The sequence below is a fragment of the Schistocerca serialis genome, chromosome 11, assembly GCF_023864345.2.
Source record: "Schistocerca serialis cubense isolate TAMUIC-IGC-003099 chromosome 11, iqSchSeri2.2, whole genome shotgun sequence".
Classification (NCBI taxonomy): domain Eukaryota; kingdom Metazoa; phylum Arthropoda; class Insecta; order Orthoptera; family Acrididae; genus Schistocerca; species Schistocerca serialis.
In genome coordinates, this window is record NC_064648.1 from 84,632,181 (window position 1) to 84,640,577 (window position 8,397).

An 8,397-nucleotide genomic window follows, 5' to 3' on the forward strand; every position below is an offset into this window, starting at 1 on the left:
AACATAGCCATCCTGTACATTGGGTCCTTAACAAAACTCTCTTTATATAGTACGTGTGATCCAGCACCTCATTTCAGGACATTGTGAACATGCTTGTACTGTCTTAAATGCTTAAGAGTTGAAGCTCTATTCTTAAGTACACCCATTAGTCACTGCACCACATAATCTGACAGCATTTACAGTGTAAATTATTAAGCAAAATCAACTTCGAATATATGTCTCCCTCAATCTTTAGCGTTCAACACTGAGGTCGCTTTGCAGCAGTACGCCGTTCTTCTGCTTGCCTCCCTCAGCGTTTCCACCTACGTAGCGGATACCACATCGTACATAATCTGCTGTAATGGTCAACGGTATCTGTTTCGTCAATAGCTGGTTCTGCTATTGTTCGAATGATGTTGTTGTTACTTAAAAATCTGTGCTACGTGTTTGGCTCTTCTCCCTTCGATGTTCCTCCACAGATATCTGGTTTGCCCAGCCTACCCAGCACCTTTTCTTCAGCTGGTCTTCTTCATCCCATCAGTAGCAACAAATTTCCTGGTTTCTAACCGTCTTCTCTCTTGTTTTCCCACTGTCCAAGTTTCACTCCAAACAAATGCTATTGTGATTTTCAGACCGACGCACTTGCTGACGAGTACATTCTTACTCAAATTCGACGCCATTTATGCCTGTGTTCACAATTTCTTTCCGACTTCTACCATCCCTTGTGATCCTGCTTCAGAAATAGGTATATTCCTCTATCACTTTCCGTTCCTATCCTTTCCAATTCTTGTAGTTCAAAGTTCATACCCTTCTTCAGTACTGCTAAACATCACTTTAGTCCTTCGGTTATCTATTTTCATGGCATACTGGCTAGGGGACGTCTTTTCCATCGTGCTCAGGACCTCCTTTAGATTACCTTTCGCCGCAATGTCCTTTGTTTAACAAAGCATCTCCATCTTCTGCCCATTAATAGTGATCCTGACCGTCGTGGCAGGCCCACAAGATTGTAAACTTGTTGTACAGCCTCATTTATGCATTCATTGAATATAAGAAGAGAGATAGAAGAGCCTTTTGCATTCCTTTTGTAATAGTTGCTTCTCGTTCCTGGTGAAAATTCCAAAACACAGCGAGTCTGTTCTTAGAGAAGCTGTGTGTCACCCGCATGTCTTTGTATTTTAGACCTGCTTTCTTCAGCATTACGAGCATATCTTGACAGATAACATCATCAGATGACATTTTCAGATTTATGAAAGCGATAAGAGTTGATTCATTAATTTGTTCTTGCTTTTCGATAAGAAACCTCAGTGTCAAAGTACTGTCGATAGAGTAAGGTGTACTTACGTTGTCACCAGATGTCGTTACCACTATTTAACAATAAATGGCTTAGCTCAGTTATTTCAAACACAAATATAAAATACAATGAGAAGGGAAAGAAACCGGTACACCTGCCTATTATCGTATAGGGCCCACGCGAGCACGCATAAGTGCCGCAACAGGACGTGGCATGGACTCGACTGATGTCTGAAATAGTACTGGAGGGAACTGACTCCATGAATCCTGCAAGGCTGTCCGTAAATCCGTAAGAGCACGAGGGGGTTGGAGATCTTTTCCGGACAGCACGCTGCAAGGCATCCCAGATATGCTCAATAATGTTCATGTCTGTGGAGTTTGGTGGCCGGAGGAAGCGTTTAAACTCTGAATAGTGTTCCTGGAGCCACTCTGTAGCAATTCTGGACGTGTGGTATGTCGCATTGTCCTGTTGGAATTGCTCAAGTCCGTCGGAATGCACAATGGACATGAGAGGATGCAGGTGATTAGACAGGATGCATACGCATGTGTCGCCTGTCACACTCGTATCTGGACTATGAGATGTCCTGTATCACTCCAAGCGCACACACCCAACACCATTACAGACCCTCCACCAGCTTGAACAGTCCTCTGCTGACTTGCAGGATCCATGGATTCTTGAGGTTTTCTCCACATTCCTGCATGTTCATCCGCTCGATACAATTTGAAACGAGACTCGTCCAACCAGGCAACATGTTTCCAGTCAATGTTGAAGGGCCCAGGAGAGGCATAAGGCTTTGTCTCGTGCAGTCATCGAGGGCACACGGGTCGGCCTTCAGCTCCAAAAGCCCATATCGATGATGTTTCATTGAGTGGTCTGCACGCTCGGGCTTCTTGATGGCCCTGCATTGAAATCTGCAGCAACTGGTGGACGGGTTGCACTTCTGTCGTGATGAACGATTCTCTTCTGTCGTCGTTGCTCCCGTTCTTACAGGATCTTTTTCTGGCCGCAGCGTTGTCGGAGATTTGATGTTTTACCAGACTGTTGATATTCTCGGTACCTTCGTGAAATGGTCGTATGGGAAAATCCCCAATTCATAGGAACCTAGGAGTGCTGTGTCCCATCGCTCGTGCGCCAAATTCAGACTGGCTTAAGTCTTCATAAGCTGGCATTGTGGCAGTATTAACCGATCTAGCAACTGCGCCAGACACCTGTTGACATGTGATGAGTTCTTCACGGCTGAAACCTGAGAAAAGTTCTTCAGTGGAATACGCCGAGAAAGGCTGCAATTGCATATACTTGTTGACTTATATAAGCATTATCGACTGCAGCGCCGTATTCTGCCTGTTTACATATCTCCATATTTGAATACTCATGGCTATACTAGTTTCTTTGGCGCTTCAGTTGTCTTTGGCAATTCAGTGTATATTAGTAGTGTACTAGAATGGTGTTCTTAGGGAAGATTGAAAGTTGCGTTTAATTAAAACTTATAGGATTCGTAAACGATTTAAGTTATAAACCTGTAAAATTAGAGTGGCTCTTTCTTGTTATCTGAGTGTTTTACTACAGTCTGCGCACTGGAATGAATAAAATTACTGAAGATTTAGCGAGCCAGTAAAGGTATTTCATATGACGGCACCTTGACGTGGGAACTGAATCTCTCCTTTTGTATCTGCTTAGGGCTTCACAAGGCAGTGCAACCGTCACTGTCGGAACAAATGTAGCTCTTATTAGCTGACGGTGGGTCGACAACAAAGCGGGGAACTAAAACCCGAAAGAGGGAACCTAACTCGACGTGCGAGATGGTCTACAGGGAATCAGAGAGAGTAGGAACGTCGCCCGGGACGGAGCACGGGCGTAAGTACGAAATGGGACCTGCGCAAACGATCGTACGCAAGCAAGCACGAACGGTGTTCGGAGCGAAACAGGCGCCAGTTCACCCGCTTGCCTACCGTCGGCCACTGGCGGGGGCGCTAAACCTACCGAGCTGCATATCCGCTCCAGGCACAGATAAACGACCAGCACACCCTCTTAGCGAGTGTCTAGTGCTGCTATAATCCGTTCATCATAGGAATAAATCTGATGTAAGCGAACGCAAACGCGATGATCGGTCAGAAGTCGTAGTACACGTACACTGGTGTTGTTACGCTCTTGGAAAGAGGTCCTACTTATATATTACATATATTATTACTATGTTAGGTTAAATTATACTTTAAGATATTCAAACGTATTAACAACCATCAAAGTTTTTCTTCATCACGCTTTAGCCGCGTAGTTTTCATTTCAAACGTCATGTACAGTCACAGCCTCTGCAGCGTTGTGCTCTGATTTCGCGCTGTTAATGTACAGTAAGGAAACGGCTGAGGCTGCTTTCTGTTCCGTAGACAAACATGCGCTTCGAACACGGCTAAAAGATGCCTAGAACTACGCTGTTCTTTATGTTTACGGAGATAACCCGCTTTGAAGTTTGCCAAGCATTATGTATAACACAGTTGATAAACTCACCTTGAACGTGTAGCGTAGTCGGTAGCGTAATGGATTATTGAGCGAAGGCGGTTATTCATGCGTTTGTCCAAATCTCCGCAGTACCATTCTTTCCTCGTTCATTTTGAAATACCTACATCTCGTAATTATAAAACTCATCATCATTTTTTTGTGAATGATGCACGTCTACTTGTTTCTAATTATATATTGGACGCAAAATTCCTTTTTCCATTTCAAATACAAATCTTAATTATCAAGATTTTATGAGAGACTGTTCATAAAAGTCGTTTAAATTAAGAGAACGTAACAATTTAATTTTTTAGGCAAAAATGACGAACCAAATCCTCTTTATTTGGACTTTGTACGTCGTTTTATAACACAGAGGTAGTAGATAAGTATCGTAGAAATACGAAAAACAATTATTTTCACGCCGGCCGTTGTGGCAGAGCGGTTCTAGGCGCTTCAGTGTGGAACAGCGCGACCGCTACCTTCTATGTTTCAAATCCTCACTCGGGCATGGATGTGTGTGATGTCCTTAGGTTAGTTAGGTTTTCGTAGTTCTAAGTTGTAGGGGACTGATGACCTCAGATGTTAAGTCCCATAGTGGTCAGAGCCATTTGAAGCAATCATTTACACAGCATCGAGCACATCATACAAACGCAGCAATTTGCTTCTGTACCATGGCAATACGAACCCAACAGAACTGATCTGGAGCCAAGCTGCGGGGTGTGGTCCGAGAAGTAATGAGACTGTTACGGTGCCAGACGTACTGGGACTAACGCACGCAGCTTTTCCACACGTCACTGCCGAACACTGGATAGATACGGAACGGCTCGACATAAAAGAGAAATTGCAACGCGTGGTTGGCTTCGTGGATTCGCTTGCTGATAGGATCGTCATCCACATACCAGGTGACACTTCCAGATTTGAAATGTATTTCTCGGATTTGAATAAGGAAAGAGCTAAGACATTACCAGACGACTGACTGTAAGTAATACTGTCAGTAGCTTCAATATTGAACTATACGGCGAAATCCTTGAATACTCTCTTTCGTTACACACAGCTTATGCACAAAAATTACCCTGTGGTTAAGTCAGGAATTTTCATCATTCTTGTTTCTAGTTGCAGTTGCACGTTAGGTAGAAACGGTAACGTGTTGTAGTTTTCCTCTAGTCGTCTAAGGAGCGTATTGTGGGAGATTTGCAGTGTATTACTGCATGGTGCTTAACAATTAAATGACATTCGGAGCTGTATTGCTCCTCTTGACGCCTCGTTTTACGTGTGCACTGCAGCTGGTCACGCCACTGCACGTAGTTGACAGTACTCACGACAGCTTGGCTGCAGTTCCACGTGAAACTGAAATCCAGTGAGGTTTCCCCAAACGCGGAAGAATACATAGTGCAATATTTACATCAGGTTTATTCTGATGATGAACGGATTCTATGTTCTTGTGCTTAGTTAATTAGACAGAAAGAGTTGAACGAAGCGCAGTTTTAAAGGAAAAGAAAATCAAACAAAAACGGAGAAAGTATGTCATGGAATCAAAAAATACATTAAGTAGTTAAGGTTTGTGTATTAGTATGAAAATATTATGTTTCCTTCGTCTAATTGGAAGAAACGGGAGAACGAGTAACAAGGAGACATGTGGACACAGTGGGGTTATAGTGGGGATCTCTTCACGAGAAGTGACAGCGTAAGAAAAGACACCGCCCAGTTACAGCTTTTGGCACCAGCAGCCGGTACATCATTACGGAGGTGTGAGGCAGGTGATATCATTACATCCCCGTCAAAGTGTCAGGCTGCTCAATTTTTATGTTGGAGAGGAATTCGCGTAATTATTGACTCTGAATAACGAAAGCAGTACGTAAAATTGTTTATTTCAATGGCAAAACTTAGTTTTGTCGCGAGCTGGTCAGGTACTTGACATTTACGTACTATAACGGAAAATAAAAGAGAATGGCGCCCATTACACTGATAGTATCGCATCACAAACTTTATTTAGCTTTGAAAGCTACATCTTCACGAAATTTAGGGTAGACGTTTCACAAATCAATTACCCACTTTGTTTTGATTTAATGTTAGACATATATCGCTTTTCATTTCCCCACAAAAAATACACTGAAGCGCCAAAGAAACTGGTATAGGCATGCGCATTCAAATACAGAGATATGTAAAGAGGCAGAATACGGCGCTGTGGTCGGCAATGCCTTTATAAGACAACAAGTGTCTGGCGCAGTTGTTAGACCGGTTACTGCCGCTACAATGGCAGGTTATCAACATTTGAATGAGTTTGAACGTGGTGTTACTGGCGGCGAACAAATTGTGGGACACACCACCTCCGAGGTAGCGATAAAAGTGGGGTTTTTCCCGTATGACCATCCCACGAGTGTGCCGTGAATCCGTTAGCATATCAAATCTGCGATATCACTGCGGCCGGAAAACCTCTGCAAGAATTGGACCAACGACGACTGAAGAGAATCATTCAACGAGACACAAGTACAATCTTTCTGCAAATTGCTACAGATTTCAGCGCTGGGTCATCTACAAGTTTCAGTATGTTTACTATTCAACGAAACGTCATCGATATGGGCTTTCGGAGTCAAAGGCCCGCTCGTGTACCCTTGATGACGATACAAAGCTTTATGCTTCACCTGGGCCGATCAAAACTGACATTGACTTTTGAGGCCTGGAAACATGTTGCCTGGTAGGACGAGTCTCGCTTTATATTGTATCGAACGGGTGGACGTGTACGGGTATGGAGACAACCCCGTGGACCCTTGACACTGCATATCAACAACGGACTAATGAAGCTTGTGGAGGCTCTGTAATGGTCTGGGGCGCGTGCAGTTGGAGTGATATGGGACCCCTGATACTTCTAGATACGACTCTGACAGGTGACACGTACGTAAGCATTCTGTCGATAACGTGGATCCGTTCACATCCATTGCGCATTCTGACGGTCTCGTGGTATTCCAGCAGGACAATGCGACAACCCCTTCGCCTTCCCCTTCCCCCCCCCCATAAACAGACACACACACACACACACACACACACACACACACACACACACACACACACACGTCCAGAACTGCTACAGTGTGACTCCATGAACACTCTTCTGAGCTTGCACACTTCCGCTGGCCCTCAAACTCCCCTGATATTAACGTTATTGAGCATATCTGCGATGCCTTGCAACGTGATGGTTAGAAGAGAGCTCCACTCCCTCGTACCCTTACGGAATTATGGTCAGTGCTGAAGGATTCATTGTGTCAGTTCCCTCCAGCATAGCTTCAGACATTAGTAGAGTCCATGCCAAGTCGTGTTCCCCACTTCTGCGTGCTCGCTGAGGCTCTACACGATATTAGGCAGTTGTACCAGTTTCTTCGGCTCTTCAGTGTTGCATCCACCTAGCCACCGTCTTAGTCGGCGCTGAAGTAGAGGATGGTGAAGTTTCTCTTCTCCTGTGTAGCACTGTCTGAAGATTTTCAGTGTACTATGATAATATTAATTGTACTGCCAGTGCTTGAACACCTATTTTCGAAAATTTTAGACCTTTTCAATATTTGCGTCGCATTCAGTAAACTAACTCCAATGCAAAGTTCTCTGGAACCTGTAATATATTAAAAAAAATAAATGAATTCATAATTAACTGAGTGAATATTAGTAATTGATTATGAATTGAATTTGTTTAAAAATGTCTGCTTGTGCATCGGGCTTCCTTACTATTTTGGTGAAATACAGGCAGCTAAGACACTCCGTGGGCACTGGGCTTGTCGTAATTACACAAAATTTCACTTCACACACTTTCATAAAAAAATGCTTTATATTGGTCTTCTATATTGTATTATTCACGCACGTTTAAATACATTTAGACTCCAGTACTTTTGCTCTACAAATGCACCTCGTTCTCTTACGAGAAAAACTAGACTGTGTTCTACTACTATAAACAAATAACAGTGTATCAAAAGATGAATTTGATAGAATTAATTCGTTGGTTTGCGCTTTGCTAATCAATGTCTCTGCCCACTTTTTACTTTCAATCAGTACTTTATCCTTGCTTGTTCTTAAAATACTAACTCAGCGGCATCCTTGGGAGGTCTTACATTATGTTCCTGTACAATTGCCCCCACACTGTACGTACAGTGTTGTTATTTGTTTACATTTGCCGATAGGCGTCCATGACCTTAACTGTCAGCCGGCCGGTGTGGCCGTGCGGTTCTGGGCGCTTCGGTCTGGGACCGCGTGACCGCTACGGTCGCAGGTTCGAACCCTGCCTCGAACGTGGATGTGTGTGATGTCCTTAGGTTGGTTAGGTTTAAGTAGTTCTAAGTTCTAGGGGTCTGATGACCACAGATGTTAAGTCCCATAGTGCTCAGAGCCGTTTGAACCATTTGAACCTTAATAATCAGCTTCTCTTATTTTAATTTATGGAATGGATATGTCAGCTTATCCTAAGAATTCTACAAGATATTAAAATATTATATACATATATAACATGTGAGTCCATTACATTTTTAAATTTTGCGAGTTAACAATAATGTCGAGTTTGCTTCATTCTCGCAGGTGTGTTTCGCGCTTGCGCACTGGCTGGTTTGGCGGCAAGAACTAGTTGCCAACGGTCAACATGTTATACGCTACCGTAGCAC